The sequence below is a fragment of the Elaeis guineensis genome, chromosome 10 (assembly GCF_000442705.2).
Source record: "Elaeis guineensis isolate ETL-2024a chromosome 10, EG11, whole genome shotgun sequence".
NCBI classification, from domain to species: domain Eukaryota; kingdom Viridiplantae; phylum Streptophyta; class Magnoliopsida; order Arecales; family Arecaceae; genus Elaeis; species Elaeis guineensis.
The window spans coordinates 59,775,428-59,796,366 of NC_026002.2; positions in this window are offsets into that span (position 1 = coordinate 59,775,428).

The window sequence follows — 20,939 nt, forward strand, 5'->3', positions numbered from 1 at the left end:
GACTTACAAACCCCATCATGGATCGAACTATGTCCAACAAGGTTTAATTTCTTCTTTCTAAAATACTATTATGCTGTGGTGTCCTTGGAGGAGTCCATTATGAGAGAATTCAATTCTCTCTAAGATATGTCAGAAATTTACTGAAAAAGTATTCACCCCCTCGATCAGACCGAAGAGTCTTAATACTTTTTTTTCAGTTTGTTTTTCTACTTCATTATGAAATCGTTTGAATATTTCAAATGATTCGGACTTATGTTTCATCAAGTAGACATACCCATACCTAGATAGATCATCTGTGAATATAATAAAATAGCTATACCCTCTTCTGGCACTAATATTCATAGGTCCACATGCATCACTATGTATTAAACCTAGAACTTCACTAGCTCGTTCATCTTTTCTAGTAAAAGGTGACTTAGTCATCTTTCTAAGAAGACAAGACTCATAGATCGACAATGATTCACAATCATTGATATCGAGGATATCCTCTTGTGCGAATCTGTTTATCCTACTCTTGTTAATATGATCGAGCCTGCAATACCAAAGGTAGGCATTTGTGACATTATCTAACTTTGAATATTTATTTAAATTGTACATTATACTCACTGACTGTGACAAAACATAGATACCATTTCTTAATTATCCTCGTATTATTATAACATCATTCATAATGATATCACAATAATCATTTTTTATTGATAAACTATAATTATTTTTGGTAAAAAGGTCAACAGAGATTATATTCATCAAGAAAGATGGACAATAGTGACACTCACTTAAAATGATACTATTAGATTTGAAAACAAACTCGACGACTCCTAAAGTCAGGATTGAAACTTGACTTTCATCTCCCATATTTAGAAATCTCTCATCGTTCTCAAATTTTTTACTAACTTGAAGTCCTTGTAATGAATTGTATATGTGAACTAGACTTTCGATATCTAATACCCAAGTAGTAATTACCACATATAGAGAAATTACAAGGTGTTATCATATAAGCACCTTGACCAGCAACTAATTGCTCGTTTCTCTTTAGCCTATTTGGATCATAGTCTACTTGACTTGGTTTAACCCTAAACTTTTTAGTTAGATTGGGCTCAAGATCAATGTTCAACTTCTGATATTGGCTATCGAATTTGGTTTCAATAAGCTCATCACTGTCAAACAATGAGTTGACCAACAAATTACTAGTCATTTTTGAAAAGAAAGAAAAATATAGACCTAATTAGTATATGAATTAATCAAGTCTAAAGACATGGACTTTAGTCTAAAGGTTCTCCCACTATTTTATACGAATTGGTAGTCTCTAACTCCAGTTCGAGGAATTACCTTAATTTTTTAGCGAGTATTAGAATCCACACAGACTACATACAAGTTCGAGTATGGTCCGACCAACTCATATGCATCTATAGGTAGGTTCTCAACTAATTATTTTTTTAAATAATTTTTAATAATTAATTTTACCTCAGGTTTCATTTTAGTAGGTGATGGGCCTCCATTGAAAGTCCTGATTAGGTCCAACTATTAATATAAACCTACTCAATAATTCTAACTAATGAATAATCGGGTTCGAGTATGACTCGACCAACCCAATCATTCATCATATAGTACAATAGAGTCATTATATGATGAATAATAATTCTATCGTTTAGAGAAACATTAGACGAATGACGCCTATAATGTCATTTAGAAATAATGGACCTATTATCATTCACCTTAATGGGAGGCTATGATCTATTTATCACCATAATCAACTCATTTTATGCACCTAATAATTTAGAAGATTTGATTAACATAATTTAACAAATTAAATACACAGATCAGCTAATCTCAATCCTCCCACTGACTTCACCAAGTCAGATCATGGTGGACTAGAAATAAGTCATTCAACTAAAAAGTCATTAATTCTCCTACTGACTTTATCAAGTCATATCAAGGACAAAGACAAGTAGAATTAGGAGCATCTAAATCAATCGAACTGATTTTCTAGTAGCATAGAATCAAACCCCAATCATTAAGAGATCTGATCAAAATATGATTTACCATATTGGCCAAACAAGTGAGATCGGTGGGAGGGATATGTTATTAACTCGTCATAAACTCAATCTATGCGAGTAGCTCTCAATTAAAAATTACTGATTAAGACTGCTAAACTTATCTTAGATACCAACTGGTTAATCAGTTTCAATTGGATCAACTTATGAATTTAGATTTGACCGCTGAGCTCAAGATCAAAATCCATTTGGGTCTAATCAAAGACATTAACTTGACCAACTATAATTATTATATTGGCTCTAGAGAAATTCTGATTTAATCTAATTTCTCTTCTTAGTCCATTTAATCTTTGATACTAACTCCAGGGTCTAATCCAATTAGGAGGATCTGATCAAGCTAACCCATAAATCTATCATCCATATTTTATGCGAATGACATTAGATTTTTAATTCATAATTCTAAATCTAATATGTTCAATTTAATTCTTAATTAAGTTTGGGACTATAGATAGAGGTTCGATATTTGAAAATAATTTCAAATTTTATAAAATATTTTTATAATTAATTTTTATGCATAATTATTTAGATCTAAAACTTGAATCAGCTCACCTCTGGATTGAGCCAACTCATTGATGATGAATTATTAATCATAATTTTAGTTTGTTTCATTGAGTCAGCTTCATAAAAATTGAGCTGACTAATTAGGGTCTTGAGTCGACCCAAACAATACTGAGTCGGCTCAACAGGCAAACTACAACAATTGTATTAATTTTAGATTAAAATAATTCTACATAAATAGTAATAAAATTAATCATAAATTATTTTAGAACTATTCTAAATATGTTCATGATTCTAGATTTTATTTGTAAAGATTAGATGCAAATATTTTTCAGACAATGTATCATATACACAATCTTAAGATTTTATAAAAAAATAAAATTTTCTTTTCGCATTCATCTTCATAGGATATAGTCATAATGGTACCCCTACACATCATAAAAAGATCCAATTGAATGAGAAAAAGAGAGATCTAATCTTTATTATTTCCTATAACCGGACAGCCTGGTGACAAATCCAATCCGATTACTTCACTACTCAGATTATCTAATCTAAATAATTTAGATCTAATCTAAATTATTTTAGATCTGATTATTATATTTTGATCATATCAAAATCAGATAACAATCATCATAAATAAATTTTATATGTTTCAATTTAAAATTAGATTTTATAAGGATCAGTACAAACTAGGACAATCTTTGCACTGTAAGGAGTAAATCTTACAATAGAACAACCTTATATCAGTTTGTATGACCAGATCTATAACTAATTTTAGATTTAAATATTATATATCAGATCTAATCTAAATTAAATTATAGATCTAAATACATATAATATCATGTCATATCGAATCGTGGCTTTGATACTTTTGTTGGGATACGCAGGGGTTTCATGCATGCATTTCAAAAATTTTGCAGCAAAAGAATATTAGATTAAACTATTTAATTTATAAATACATGCATAAGATTTAATCTTAAAACTCTTATAAATAAATCTATAATATAAATTTATATACATAAAAATCTGAATTTAAAATAACAAGCATATAAATCAAAAATTAGCATTCAGCAATAGATCTAATCTACTACTATTAGGATTCCGAACCCAATATTTGAGTGTAGATAGTCGAACTCCATGATTGAGAATGTAAATCTAAAAGTTTTCTCTAGTTGCTCCAATCGCACAAGCATCCGACCTCTACGGATGGTCCATACGAAGCCCTCGAATCGATCAGCCTCCGCGGGAGTGCTAGCTCGCGCAGTCAATTTTTGATGGCAGATCTGATTTGATCTTCTTTTTTTATCACCTCAGACCTTTTCGATGTTGAAGATAGATTGAGGAGGATACTGGATGGTGGAGAAAAATCAGATGAAGACTCTCTTCTCTTTAGTTTTTTCTCACTCAAAAATCCTAAAATAATTATAGGTCTCTCACCCGAGAGGAGATAGATCTCCTCCTTTGTTCATGCCAAAGAAGATAGAAGGCCACCCAAACCTCACACCCCAAAAAAGATATTCAGCCCCTCTCTTCCTCTAGTATCTCATGATGAAAATCTTAGAGTTGTTGGTGCACAAAAATCAAGTATTTTTATGATTGTCGACATCATCAGATTAAATAGGATAAGAGCCAGAGTTTGTTATAATTCAAATCATTTTAAATTTTAATTTAATCTCAAATTTTTCTCATCCTTATTTAACTTAAAGAGGAACCTATCAGAGGATTTTGGGCATGGAAAATATATGGGAGCACTTCCTTTTTGTCACACAAATCAGGGTCCTTCACAAGGTACCCGCATGTGGGAGGATAAGGATAAGATTTTAGGTTTAAATTCAAACTTTTTGAATCTAACTTAAAACAAACCTAATCCAATCTAAAGAGAATGACAAAAAGGGTGTTAGCTTCTGATTTTCTCATGCACAAACTAGTTTTGTATGATGAGAAAAGGTGTGAGTCTTTCTGGATGGTGCAAGGAAGGGAGTCTCATTCATTTGGGATTTTAAGGTTTAGCCAATTGGATTTCTATCAAACTTAATCTAATTTAATTTAAATAAAATATAATAAATCTAATCTAATTGAACTTTCATAATCTCAATTAAATCTAATAAAATTAATAAATTAATTGAGCCATATATCCGATCAAATCAGGATCAATTTTTTCTTATCGATTAGGTTATCTCATAACCGAATCAGACTTGATTTGATTGAATCTAATTCAATTAGACTTGATCCAGACTTTAATATTCAATCAAATTATGCTAATTAATGATTTAATTATTAACTAATCTTCTATTAATAATAGAATCCCAGTCCAATGGGACTTTTCACTAGAGTCCAAGTCCAGTGAGATTCTTCAGTAGAGTTTCCGTCTAGTGGGACTCTTCACTAGAGTCTCAGTTCAGTGAGACTCTTCAAATCAACTATCTAATCAGAGAGAAACTTTTAATGTGTGTAATTTTATAAGTTTGAACCTAATTCAGTAGCATAAAAATAGATTCCTGTACCAACCGGAGTAACTATCTAGTAATGGTACTTGATGTCCGAATAGGCTGAATGTATGCAAAGCATCACTCAAAAACCTACTTGGATACAGTTACCATATAATTCATCTCTTTGATCCTTGTATATCCATTATGTGTCTCAACCTAATAAATCCTGTGACCCCTCACAAGGATTATCCTGGTTAAGATCTTACTAAATTGAAACACAAAGTATTCTCTCCAATCTATTGGAGTGATCAATTCCATCTTGACTCATGCACCGACTTCACAAGTACTTGACTGTATCCAAAAATCTTCTGATCTTAAATTAAAACTTCAGATAGTCTGGCACCAAAGCACAGTGAGTTACTTGTAAGTTACCATGATGATCTCAGATCGGAGGGACACTTATACCCATATCTTTTCGAAATAACTCTTGATAGCAGAGTACTCCAGAGTTGATAATGTTCAGTAAAATTTACTCCTACATTTTACCTGCATGCCATACCAGCATCTCCACACTTTTTGATTAAGAGGATAACCAACCTATATGACACACAATGACCTACATTTGATATGTCTATCATCCTAATAATAGCATATCATTTAATCTCGAACTCATTTAAGGACTAAACGATAAATCTTTCTTTATCGATTTAAAATAATCTTAAAGACTTTCATCATAATATAGAAGTTCGATATAGAAGATGTACAAGTTTATGATAAAAATTATTAAATAAATATTTTATTAATAATTAATTCATATATAATTACATCAAATAGCACAAACATCAATAGACTGATGATTTACTTTGGAATATATTTCTCAATAAATCTCTGGTCAGAGTAAGTATAAATATTGAAAAAAAAATTTATAAAAGTCATAAATAAACTCGAGTTGAGTTAATCTAGCATATAACTGACGATGGAGTTGGACGAGTTCTTCATAACCTCTGTCTAGTCAGGACTCACAATAGAGGAACTGTATCATATGATAACTGTACCTAAGAGTTCATTTTTCTATTCTGCTAGATTGTCATTACGGACTGTTAGGCATCACTGGTGGATCGTGAGAACTCATTAGGATCATTTTTGGATCAACAATCTTTTTTGGGGTAAGTTAGAATCGTTCCAGCCTATCAAAAAGAGTTTCGATGATACTGTGATGGAGATCACAATATATTTTATTATCAGATAAAATAGAATCTAAGGAGTCATACACAAAAAGAGCATGATCTGATTAATGACTCAGATCATATTTGAATTATCAATTAGATTGATGGTTTGAATTTTGAAAACTACTAATTTATAAATGTTACAGATATCGCAACTGCTAATTGTTAGTACAGAGACTTAATTATAAATATTATAATTTAATTAAGATTGATTAAATTATAGATGAAGTCTTAATTAATTTAAATCAGATTTAATTTAATTGAGCTTGATTTAATTTAATGCTAATTGGGTTCAATGATCCAAATCAGATTTAGATTTTAATTCTGATTGGATCAGGTTTGACAGCCTTTCGAGTTCGATTCGATTCGAGCTTAATTTGAACTTGATTTGGAGTTTGTTTGAATCAAATTGACCCAGACCCTTTGAAATCAGATTCTCTGGGCTTCTCTCTCCACTTTGTATGAAGAAAGGAAGGATGGGCGGTGATTTTCACATTGGTTTTCTCATGTGCGCATGTGAAGGGGTATGGAGAGATAGTTATTTAGTTTCTTGATTAGTTAGGACTCTTATTTGGATAAGAGATAATGCCTAACTAATTTAACCTAATTTTCATCTAATTTTGGCATAGGAAAGAATGTATTTGTACGACAATATTATAAAAAGGGGAGAGTTTTTGCGTGAGGTAGTAGCATATGTTGTGTGTATTAACAACCTTGTTCCCTCTTCCTCATCTACACCAATAACTCCTTATCCCTTCCTTTCCATGCCCTTGTTCCAACTCTTGATAGAGATCTAGACAAGTCTTAAAGAGAAGAAAAGAAAATCAAGAAGGGTTCTTGATTTTTCTTGATGGTTAGGACCAATCCCCTAAATTCTATACAAGGCTATTTCAAGTAATATAAGGAAAAAGGGCCCAGATCCAAAATTGAGGAGCAAGACCTGCAAGGTGCTAGCATACCAGTGGCCTCGGTACTTTGATCAGACATCTTTGTGTAGATACCAGTAAAGGTCGGATGCTTGCGTGGCTCAGATGCGACCCTAGACATCAGTAAGATCTGAAACAATTAGGTATGGAGATCGGATCTCCTGTTTACTTGTTACTTTTTTATTTTATTTTTAGATTTCAGATTTTTGGTGATGTGTTCATGTCAAGATCCAGTGCATGATCTTCAGATCCGATCTAGTATGTGATTTAAATTAAAAAAATTTAATTTATTTTATTTTTGCTGTATAAATTTTAGTTTATCAAAAATTTTAAACTACACAAATGAAATCACCACTTTATAACGGTGGTATCAGAGCCACGGGTTTTGATACGAATATGAAACCACTCAGATCTGATTTTTGATTTAGATCTAAAAGATAGGATTAGTTAATTTTAATCTAAGACTGAGATAAGGTTGTCCTGATATAGGGTTAACCCCCTTATACTAAAAAAGTTGTCTTAGCCCTAGATAGATCGATTTGAAAATTATTTTTGAAATAAAAAAAATCTAAAAATTTAGATTTAAAAAATGATATATCTGATATGTCATGATTAGTATTAGATCTGAAATTAAAATAATTTAAGTTTGCATTGGATTGATATAAAGTTGTCCTAGTATGGTGTGAACTGATTTTTGAAAATTATTTTCAAATCATTTTAATTTTAGATCTCATATGTATGTTGTAATGTGATTACAAGATTATTTTAAATCTAAAATTATTTCAGATCTAAAATAAATCATGAGTGGTTCAGCTCTGAAATTAGTTTTAGATCTGAATACATTAATTAAAATTTAATTTGGATCTACTATGGTTGTTGAAATTATTTCATATATGTGATATATGATTGCATGTATAGATCTAAATTATAGTTCATATGTATAATATGTAAAAGATAATTAGATCTAAAATTTAATCTTTACATATGTGATATGTTAGATTAGATCTCTTTGTAGCTTAGTATTCGGATTGGGATAATCACCATGACCGTCTGGTCATAAGAGAAAGAAGAGATTAAAATCTCTCTCTTGTCCATTCGACGGATTCTCTTATAACGTGTAGGGGTGTCGATTATAATATTTCTCATGAAGAAGAACTACGAATGAAAAATTGTATGTGATACATGTTTTGGATCTGATATGCATGTATTTTTATGCATTTTCAGTAAATGATATATCTGATATATAGCTTTTCACACATGATTTGAAATCTAATTTCTATAAAATTTTAGATCCAAAATCTTAGGTTCTATTTGTATGAAATTCTGAAACTATGGTTGATATGCCTGTGGAGTCGACTCAATTCTCGTTCGGGTCGACTTGAGTGCTTGTCGAGTTGACTCATTTTTGTTGGACTCAACTCGAGATTCTGATGGGTCAGCTCATTTGCAGATGAGCCGATTCAGTTTTGCGAGCCGTAATCTACAGGTTTCGATTTGTCACAGTTGAGCCGACTCAAGATCCAGAATGAGTCAACTCGAGGTCAAGGGAGAGTCAACTCAATTTTGCAATAGTAAATTGTATGAGATACAATCTTAATTGGTTTAGAATAAAAAATTATTTTGATATCTAAACTAAAATCCATGTTCATAATGTATTTAATTGAGAATTAAGAATTAAAATTAAAATATCTAAAATTATGAATTTAAGATCCAAAATTTCAATGCATAAAATATGAATTTGGGATATGGATTGAACAAATTAGGTCTAGAGATGAAACTACAACTAGGGTTATTGATTAGATCAGGTCAGAACCTTTTCGATTTTGAGCAATTGATCGAACCTAATAAAAAGTTACTTGAAAATAGGTCAAAGGGGCTTAAAATTGAGTTTAGTTGTAGTTAATCAAATCGATTAATATGTGATGTGAATTGATTAAATCAAGATCAAATTTAGCTCAGTGGTCTAAGCCCGAGTAGCTAGGTCGATCATTTGATTCTAATAGATCAATTAATGTCTAAGATAAGTTTGACAGCTCGATCGATAGTTTTTAATTTAGAGCATGCTTACCTAGCCATTTCGATGGTGTCTAAGGTAAGTATCGATCGATCCTCTCATCGATCTCACTTACTTGGCTAATTTGGTCAATTAGGAATTGAATAAGGTTGTTTGGTCATTCGTGTTCACTTATGCCGACTAGATTGGTCAGACATGAGATATGCTGATTTGAACTAGATCAGTCATCTACATCAGATGTATGTGACTATTAGAAGAGATCTAAACCTAAATCTCTCCTCTAAATATTAAATCTAAGGATCTTCCACCATTGTAGAGATGCGGGTGTGTTATAGCCCAAAACCAATTCAGCCCACCAAAGCCCAAAATAAAAAAAAAATAAAAAAAAAATAAAAAAAAAATAGAGGATTCAAACCGGGAAGAAGACTCCCGATAGGAGTCTTCTTCTCCGGCGAGACCCAGGCGAGATCGAAATCCTAGGACCCCTCGGAGTCCTAGGATCCCCTATAAGAAGACCTCCTCCTCCCTAGAGACCGAACATCGGCCTCCTCCCTCTCTCTTTCTCTCCGTCTTTCTCGATCGAAGCCGCAGAGATCGTTCGGTTTCTCGCCATGATTGCTCGCCGGTGAGGTCACCGGAGGCCGGGGTGAGTCTTCCTTTCCTTCCTCTCTTCCTTCTCTATCTTTCCGTACTTTTGCTTGAGGCGGCCGGCGACGAGTGTCGCCGATTTTCGGTCGGGAAAGAGACCCTATTTTTGGGCCTCTTTTTTCGTGAATTTTTCAACGCCGGCGATCGAAATCGATCGCCGACCATACTCCTCCATGACCGGGGGAGTGGCCCCCGTCTGCCGCCGGCCTCCGCCGCAGCGATCGTGGCCTGAACGGCCCGGCAAAAGGAGGGGACGTCGGTCGCCTGTTCCGGCACGAGAAGAAGAAGAAGAAGAAAAAGAAGAAAAGAAAAGAAAAAAGAAAAGAAAAGAAAAAGAAAAGAAAAAAGAAAAGAAAAAGAAGAAAAAGAGAAAAGAAAAGAAAAAAATAAAATATAATAAAATATAATAATAATAATAACAAAATATATATATATACTTATATATATATATAAATAAATGAACAAATAAATAAATAAATAAATAAATAAAAATAAAAAAAATGATGAGAGAGAGAGTTTCTCTCTCTTCTCTCTCTTCTTTCAGTCTGAATCCTGATTTTCTCTCTCTGGAATTGAACTTTCTCTCTCTACTTTCTCTCTCTAGAATTTTCTCTCTCTAGGTTGTTTTTCTCTCTTGATGGATTTCTCTCTCTCTAAAGTTATTCCTCTAGGATTAGCATAGTGGAAGGCTTCATCTGATGATTTTGATCGAGTTTAGGGAAGAGTCTGATTTTAAGTGAGATTTTGATTTTGGAATTTGTTAGATTTAATTTTGAATTAAAATTAATGTAAAAATATAATTTTGGATAATAGGCATGAAAGAATCTCCTAGAAGTTAGTCGATCTGTTCATTCAGTGCTCCGTGAAAGGTAAGTAATGAATCATCTTCTCGAGATATTCCATATTTATTCTGAAAATAAATAATTATTCTCTGAAATTATGCATGATTTATGAAATTATGTTTTGTAAGAAAAGTACTTTTGAAATATTATGGTATGTCGATTTATGCACATGTTCAGTGAAAAATTATGATATATTATGATTCAAAGTATTTTGATACAGATCGAATTTATGCTCTCAACCTAACTATGTTTCAATGGGCCCCACCAATGGGGATTATACGTTGGTACTCAGTGGACCCTGCCAGTGGGGGTTGTACGCTGGTGTTTGTGGACCCTGCCAGTGGGGGTTGTGCGCTGGTATTTGTGGACCCTGCCAGTGGGGGTTGTGCGCTGGTATTCTGTGGACCCCGCCAATGAGGGTTAAACGTTGGTCATAGTCAAGGCTGTTGAGTTACGAATCGAATAGGATTTATGATTATATTATATGTGAATATTTGAAAATATTTGATTTGTATTAAATTAGCATGAAATATACTCTTATGTTTATTTGCAATATTGTTCTTGGAAAATATATAATATCTAAAATATCTAGTTGAGATATTTGTTACTTACTGGGCTGTCTAGCTCATTACCTTTCTTTCTATTTTTCAGATTCAGATAATTAATATCGAGCGTGGAACGAAATATTGAGACAGAGCTTTTAGAAGCGAGATTAGCATTATCAACTTCATTGAACTTAAATCTATTATTTTATTTTTAATAAAATTTTATTGGATGTAAGACATTTGATTTAATTACTTGAATTACAGTTGAATAATAATTATTTGAATTTATTCTGCTGTGATGCATTGATATCGTGATGAGATGCCTTGCATGCTTATGGAGAGAGTTCTTCATGAGTATGCGGCGGTTGCTGCGACCCTCGATTCATAATCTCGGGTCGGGGGCGTGAAAATTAATATGGTATCAGAGCATAAGTGGATAAATTATGACACATAGAATTTGACATAGTATGAGTGTAGGTGGGTAAACATTAGGAATATTGGGACATTAAAGTATGAGCATCATAATAAATCTATCCTAACAAATAGATAAATGAATCTAATAAGGTTTTACTACTACAAGGTTACCATGCCTCCCCGTAGAATGACAAGAACTACTCAAAGAATTGCAAGAGAGACATCACAACCATGGGATGGTAGCACTCCCCATCTGACCAGTGGCAACCCTCAGGAGGAGGGAGTCGTAGATCCTAATGGGAGTGCTTCGAGAGCACGTCAAGAACCAGATATGGCTCAGTTAATGCAGACCCTAATCAGGATGGTACAAACACAACAACAAATACAGCAGCAAATGCTTGAACAACAGCAGATACAACGAGATACATAACAACATCAGCATCCACCACCACAACATGGAGAGCAACCAGTACAACAGAACAATATTTTAGAATTTAAAAAGCTTGCTCCTCCAGCTTTCAAGGGGACTACTGAACCTTTGGAGGCTGATAACTAGATAATGGAGATGGAGAAGGCCTTCGCTGTCCAGGAGTGTCTTGATGAAGAAAAGATTCGATATGCAGCTTATTTACTACAAGACGAAGCATACAACTGGTGTCAGCGACTATAGCGCAAGCATGAACAAGACGGCGAAATACTTACCTGGGAAAGATTTCAGATTGCATTCTACGATCAATATTTTTCTCGGAGTATAAGGATCCAGAAAGAGCAAGAGTTTATTTATTTGAAGCAAAAGGGTATGAGTGTGACTGAATATGAAGCAAAATTTACAGAGTTAGCAAAATTTGCCTCGAAATTAGTGGATGGTGAGCAAGAACGTGTTCACAAATTTGAGATGGGACTGAGAACTGAGATTCGAAAACAAGTGGTTCCATATGAATTGACAACTTATGCCGATGTGGTAAACAAAGCACTGATAATTGAAAGGGAAGTCAATGAAGAATGCATGGAAAGGGAAAGAAAGCAAAGAAAGAGAGAAAAATCAAATGATACACAAGGGCAGAATAATAAAAATATCAAAAGATCAGCTAAGGGAGCAGTAGACAATAAGACTCAACAGATTGATAGTGAGCCGTGCTCCAGATGTGGCAAAAATCATGCAGACAAGGATTGCTATTGGAATACAGGTGCTTGTTTCAAATGTGGTCAGATGGATCATAAAATTGCTAGCTGCCCGCTAAATACTGAAAATCAAGTTGGCCAAAGAACTTATGAAGGACAACATAAGAGTGGTGGACAGATTTCTAAAATCCAGGGAAGAGTTTATGCGCTTACTCAATAGAATGCACAAGCTTCCAATACAATGGTGACAGGTATGAAAAATTTCGAGGACGAAATTTTTTTTTAGGGATGGAAAAAATTATAGCCCAAAACCAATTCAGCCCACCAAAGCCTAAAATAAATAAAAAAAAAAACTAGAGGATTCAAACCGGGAAGAAGACTCCCGATAGGAGTCTTCTTCTCCGGTGAGACCCAGGCAAGATCGGAATCCTAGGATCCCTCAGAGTCCTAGGATCCCCTATAAGATGACCTCCTCCTCCCTAGAGACCGAACATCGGTCTCCTCCCTCTCTCTTTCTCTCCGTCTTTCTCGATCGAAGCCGTGGAGATCGTTCGGTTTCTCACCGTGATTGCTCGCCGGTGAGGTCACCGGAGGCCGGGGTGAGTCTTCCTTTCCTTCTTCTCTTTCTTCCCTATCTTCCTGTACCTTTGCTTGAGGCGGCCAGCGATGAGTGTCGTCGATTTTCGGTCGGAAAAGAGACCCTGTTTTTTAGCCTCTTTTTCCGTGAATTTTTCGACGCCGGCGATCGAAATCGATCATCGGCCATACTCCTCCATGACCGGGGGAGTGGCCCCCATCTACCGTTGGCCTCCGCCGCGATGGCCGTGGCCTGAACGGCCCGGCAAAAGGAGGGGACGCCGGTCCCCTGTTCCGGCACGAGAAGAAGAAGAAGAAGAAAAAGAAGAAAAGAAAAGAAAAAAGAGAAAAAGAAAAGAAAAAGAAAAGAAAAAAGAAAAGAAAAAGAAGAAAAAGAGAAAAGAAAAAAAAATAAAATATAATAAAATATAATAATAATAATAACAATATATATATATACTTATATATATATATAAATAAATGAACAAATAAATAAATAAATAAATAAAAATAAAAAAATGATGAGAGAGAGAGTTTCTCTCTCTTCTCTCTCTTCTTTCAGTCTGAACCCTGACTTTCTCTCTCTGGAATTGGACTTTTTCTCTCTACTTTCTCTCTCTAAAATTTTCTCTCTCTAGATTATTTCTCTATCTTGATGGATTTCTCTCTCTCTAAAGTTATTCCTCTAGGATTAGCGTAGTGGAAGGCTTCATCTGATGATTTTGATCGAGTTTAGGGAAGAGTCTGATTTTAAGTGAGGTTTTGATTTTGGGATTTGTTAGATTTAATTTTGAATTAAAATTAATGTAAAAATATAATTTTGGATAATAGGTACGGAAGAATCTCCTAGAAGTTAGTCGATCTATTCATTCAGTGCTCCGTGAAAGGTAAGTAATGGATCATCTTCTCGAGATATTCCATATTTATTCTAAAAATATATAATTATTCTCTGAAATTATGCATGATTTATGAAATTATGTTTTGTAAGAAAAGTACTTTTGAAATATTATGATACGTCGATTTATGCACATGTTCAGTGAAAAATTATGATATATTATGATTCAAAGTGTTTTGATACAGATCGAATTTATGCTCTCAGCCTAACTATGTTTCAGTGGACCCCGTCAATGGGGATTATACGTTGGTACTCAGTGGATCCTGCCAGTGGGGGTTGTGCGCTGGTGTTTGTGGACCCTGCCAGTGGGGGTTGTGCGCTGGTATTTTTGGACCCTGCCAGTGGGGGTTGTGTGCTGGTATTCTGTGGACCCGCCAATGGGGGTTAAACGTTGGTCATAGTCAAGGCTGTTGAGTAACGAATCGAATCAAATTTATGATTATATTATATGTGAATATTTGAAAATATTTGATTTGTATTAAATCAACATGAAATATACTCTTATGTTTATTTGTAATATTGTTCTTGGAAAATATATAATATCTAAAATATCTAGTTGAGATATTTGTTACTTACTGGGCTGTCTAGCTCATTACCTTTCTTTTTATTTTTCAAATTCAGATAATTAATATCGAGCGTGGGATGAAATATTGGGATAGAGCTTTTAGAAGCGAGATTAGCATTGTCAACTTTATTGAACTTAAATCTATTGTTTTATTTTTAGTAAAATTTTATTGGATGTAAGACATTTGATTTAATTACTTAAATTACAGTTGAATAATAATTATTTAAATTTATTCCGCTGTGATGCATTGATATCGTGATGAGATGCCTTGCATGCTTATGAAGAGAGTTCTTCATGAGTATGTGGCGGTTGCCGCGACCCTCGATTCACAATCTCGGGTCGGGGGCGTGACAGGGTGCCTTTTCTGATATTGATCATTTTTGACTGATCACAGTGGTTCAATTGTATTGGAAAGGCACAACTATTCTATTGACATTAGATATCCTGGGATAAAGATAGAGTTGGACCTAATAACTATTAGGTGAGGGATCCAATGATGACTTTGCACCCACTGGTGAAAGGTGGGTCGGGCTTAACTAAGGAGTGTAGTCAATAACTATTAGGTGAGCCTACATGACTTAGATACCAAATCGTTGTAATATGCTTAGAGAAGTATCTGGACAAAGAGTTATCCATGCATTAGTATACGTATCACTAATAACTGTTAGGTGAGGTGTCGTGCATTGATGAGACTGTAGCACCCACTAGAAGTCTAATTATCATGTTAGAATTTTTATTTCTCCATCCGAAGAGTGTGAGAGACTCAAAAAATTAATGAGAACCTCTATTTATTTTTAAAATCTCTAAAATAAATATTTACAAGTCCAATCATCTAATTAAATCTTTACTCTCTACGATTTATAATGTCAGCTTCCAATTCTTTAGTCGAATCCTAGATATCAACCATTTAGCCAAAATCAATTACATATTTTGGCTCAAAAACCTAAGAATCATTCTTAGTTTTTGAAATATTAAGTCATGTTCTTGATCAGATTGTCCCAATATCATCAATTTGTCCAAACCATAGTCAATGAGCTATACTTGACAAATAGCTAGATAATGATAATTAGGTTAAGTGCTATAAACTGGAGTCCATGCTTGATGAGCTCCAATATGTGCATAAGGATATGTAGACTACCAACGACATGCTGACTCATCTGCAACAGTTGTAAGATGATCAGAGTTGCATAGTGCATGAGATGCATGATGGATAATTTATCCATGATTATTGTTTGATAATGATTAAGGACATTGATGAGCTTGAGAAGCTCAATATGACCATGCACAAAGAATTGCTAATAGATTTGATCTTGCAATCTCTGATTCATATGAGTAGTTTATGAAATTATTATATGAATAAATATTAAGCACCTTAACTGAATTGGTCAATATGTTAGTAACTAAGGGGTCTTGAAAAGTTTAGAGGTACATACCAAGAAAGCTTGAAGAAATATGGACACACCTTTGGAAGATATGTCAAAATTGCTCAAAACTAATCTTATGATTTTTTCTTCTCCTAGTTAAGTATTAGACTCTAGTATATATTACGTACTTCTGTATAGGATCTAAGAGAAGGAAGAAGGCTGAAGAAAGGTGAGGTACTCTTTTAAGTCGGCAATGGTGCAAGAGTTGCACCATGACCATAGGCAGTTAACCTCTACAACTATCATTTTGGATTAGTTCTTATAGATAGTCTATCATTTATATGGTGATGCATCTGTGAACTTATTTGAGCAAATAGTGCATGTCATTGGGTCTGAGAGATCCAGAAATCAAATAAACTTGAAGTATATAGGTGGTTCCTTAGGCTAGATCATATAGGAGAAGAAGTGATTTACCGACTAGAAAAAAAATGGACCTTTGATCTTATTGACTATTGAGTCATATCCAGTCTGTGAATCATCTCTTTGAGTATTAATGATCAAGCTACCTTTTGTGGGACAAGGAGATAGAACTGTTGAGATACTTGTTCTAGTACATATTTGATGTGTGCGGTCCATTTGATGAGCCAGATGAGGGAGGTTATTTTTACTTCATTATCTTTACTGATGATTAGTCATGATATGAGTATGTGTATGAGATTTGTATGAAGTCTTTGAAAGGTTTAAAGAAATCTGATGTGAAGTAGAGAAGTAAATTGAAGAAACTCTAAAGGTACTTTGATCAAATCGAAGATGGAATACCAAATAGAGAATTTTATGGTTATCTCAAGAAAATGGCATAGTTTCATGATGGAATCCTTCTTGTACATCTCAGCTCAACGAGATATCTATGAGGAGGAATGGTACTATATAAGATATAGTCTGAACCATCATGAACATCACTAATTTAACTTTTGTTTCTTTAGGGACAAGCTTTAATTTTTGAAATTTAAATTAGATTTTCTCTAAAATTAGTTCCATCACATCGTATGAGATATGACATGGTGGGCAAGTTAGAAGATAGGTCTATCAGAGCTCGTTTCATGGGCTTCCTAAATAGTTTGGAATACTTTCTTCTCAGTGATTCATAATGTGATTGTGGACAATCATGTTGTTTTCTTGAAAACAGTGGGAGGATAAGCTTGAAGAGAGAGTCTTTGAAGAGCACGAGCTATAGGATCTGTAGAACCTATTTACGATGAGCCGTTCTTGTAGTACCTCCTCCACCTCATAGATCTAGTAGGATTTTCCATCCTTCTAAAAGATACTTGGTATTCTTACAAAGAATTCAAAGAAAATATTTCTCAAAAGAGATTGAGAACATAGAGATGATCCCAAAATCTATAATGAGGTGATGTTGGATGTTGATCCCGAGAGATGGATGTGTAGATAGCCCTCCTAAATGGATATCATAGGAGATATCTATATAGAGCAGACTATAGATTACACTTCCTGTGATGGAGATCACACTGCAAAGATCTATTTATGAATTTATGCAAACATCTCAGAGTTGGAATAATCATTTCGATAATGTGATCAAATTATTTAATTTCTCAAAAAATAAAGAGAAATTATATGTTTACATGAAGATTAGTGGGAGTATCCCATGTTGACATCAGTTAATATAGGTTGCATATAGAATTTCATCATAGACCTAGGACAAACATCTTGTATTCTGAAAATAAAAATCAATAGAGATAGATCTAAAAGGATGTTTGAGTTTTTATAGAAAATATATAGAAGAGGTGCTGAAAAGATTCAGCATAGAAACCTTCAAGAGGGGTTTGTTATCCTCCTGGGCATAGGCGTATGCCATGCTATGTACTTGACTTGGTATATCTCATTGTGAGAGTCACAAGTAGATATTTATCAAATCTGGACTGAGAGCATTGGATTGTTGTGAAAACATCCCTAAGTATTTGAGTGGCACTAAGGGATTATTCCTGATCTTTGAAGAAGGGTTAGAGCTAAGAGTAGGAGGATACAATGATGCTGATGGTAGAATGTCTACATCGATATGTATTCTTGAATTATATTAGTTTGGTATATTGGAAGGGTTCCAAGCAACCAACCAATGGAAGCTGAGTATGCCGTAGATATGCAGGATGCATTCTGATTCTTATGATGGTTGCAGAACTGGATGTCAAACCATCGAATGCCATGATGCATCTACAAAGATAATGGCCTATAGTCCTTGCTCAAGAGTCAAGGTCTCATGAAAAGTCTAAGCACATAGAGCAGGGATATATGCGATTACCTCAAGTAGAAATACATAAAGGTATAGAGAATAAACTCTACATAGGATATGATATGCCCAAGTCACTTAGCCAGCTAAAGATCGAAACCTGTCTTTGAAAGATGGAGCTCAGGTATATGGCAGATTGGCTTTAGTGTAAATGAAAGTTTGTTAGATGTATGTCCTAGAAGCCAATCTTGACTGACGCATACCTTCTTTAGGACATATTTTTGTACTTGTCGGATAATTTTTTATTATCAATCATATTGTATGCATCTATGATTTGTCCTAAAAATTAACAAAGATGATTTTGTATATTCTCAAGATATTAAGAATTTGAGACATACATCATTAGTGATTATTTTTTAAATGCTTCTGATCATAAGATCATCATAAAGGACAGTAATCAATCCATTTAGATCGATGTATAGATCACCTTTCTTTTGGATAGATGAGTCTTGAGTTTGCGGTGTAAAGATACTTGGATGAGAGTATGGGTGGTTGTTAGAGAATAACTTGTACTGAGCATAACCAACACGAGAAACTACTTAGATATATACTCACTCGTCAGTAATTTTCTTAATACTACAATCATGTGACTAGTCCTTTGACCTATGGTATGTTAGCTATTCATAGTGAGATTACTTAGTTTGATTGCATATTTTCTTGATCTTTAGCTATTCGGATCCTTGCTGTGCATGTTAGCTATAGTAAGTTCAGGTTCGCTGTTTGAGTAGAATGCACCTAGATGGAATCTATCAATCTTGATAGAAAAAGAATAGTTTTATGCGATTTGCAAGATTGAATTTAGGAAATCTCTTATCAGAGTAAAAATGAATACTGAAAAAGAGTTTTTACAAAATTCACAAATAAACTCAAGTCGAGCTAATCTAGCATATGACTGACGATAGGGTTTGACGAGTTCTCCATGATCTCTATCTAGTCGGAACTCATGATAAAGAGACTGTATAATATGGTAACTGCACCTAAAGATTCATTCTTCTGTTCTGCTGGGTTGCCACTATATGCTGTTAGGCATTTCTGATAGATCGTGAGAACTCACTAAGATCATTTTTGGATCAACAATCCTTGTTGGGGTGAGTTAGAATCGTTCCATCTCATCGAAAAAATTTTTGATGATACTGTGATGGAGATCATGGTATGTCTCCCAGACAGAATAGAATCTGAGGGATCACACACAAAAGAAGCATGACCTGATTAATGGCTTTGATCATATTCAAATTATTAATTGGATTGATGGTTTAAATTTTGAAAACTGCTAATTTGTAAGTGTTACAGATGCAATAACTGTTGGAAAACAGGCAGTTCAAAGTATGTAATTTTTAAAATTTTTATAGTAAAAATAGTAGATTAAACTATTTAATCTCTTACACATGCTTTAGATTAGATCTAAACTATCTTTCTAAAGATATATGATATGAAAATAATGCACAACAAAAAAAAATTGATGGAACATAAAAGACTGCATCGATCATATCGATGTCCTGAATCAGATCTAATGGTTAGATCTGATTCGATGAGTTTAGAACTCATTACCTGATTGTGGGTCGACGATTACCATTGTTGATGAACATGGTAGGATGTTCTTCCTAATGTCGAGCAGTTGCACAGTACATCCGCCTCTACAGGTAGTCCACTCGAAGTTTCGAACAGATCGTCCTTCCCGGGGGTGCTAGCTCACGATGAAGGCTCTGAATGGTTGATGTGTTCTAAAGTCGGGTAGGATGCATGTGTAGTTTTTCAAAAATCTTTACAATCACAGTGGAAAATCAATTGGGTTAAACCTTTTAACCCTATATACATAAGATCATATCTAAACCCACCCAAGCCCAGGAGAAAATACATACATATAATCTGAAAATTAAAATTAGGATGAGATCAAATCTCATTACCTTTGCACAGGTAGAAATTTACCGCTACCGATGATCACTAATTTGAAGATCCTCGAGCCGCATACATGTTCAGCCTCTACAGATATCCATTAGGATCAATTTTGAATCGATCTTCTCATCGTAGATCCTTCTTCTCCAAGTAGGATCTCGGTCCTTTAGAATCTCAATCAACTCTTTGATCTTCACTGTAAAATCAACCCTTTGAACTGTAGCTTTTTCTGCTCATTCCTTACCTTAGAAGAAGACTCCTCAACCTTGGCATGCAGAAGGATGGGACGCCCAACCTTTTGGTATGGAAGGAAAAAGGAGAGAGGAAGTGGTGTGGAGAGGGAGAGAGAAATTCTTGTTTCATAAAATTCTACAACCACTAAACCCTAAGAGACCTTTTCTTTAAATAGATTCTACCTTGACCTAAAAGAGAAATCAATTAACTTAAAAAGGTACATCCTTATGTCATAAAAAATTTTATCTTTTTAATTTGATTTTTTTTAATAAAATTAAATTTAATTGTAGATAATTAGTTCTTTTTGACAAGCATATGGGGCGTCCCAGTCAGATAAGATAATCTGAGTGGGTGCCTTATGTTATACAGGGCAGGTAGATGTTGGCGCCCAC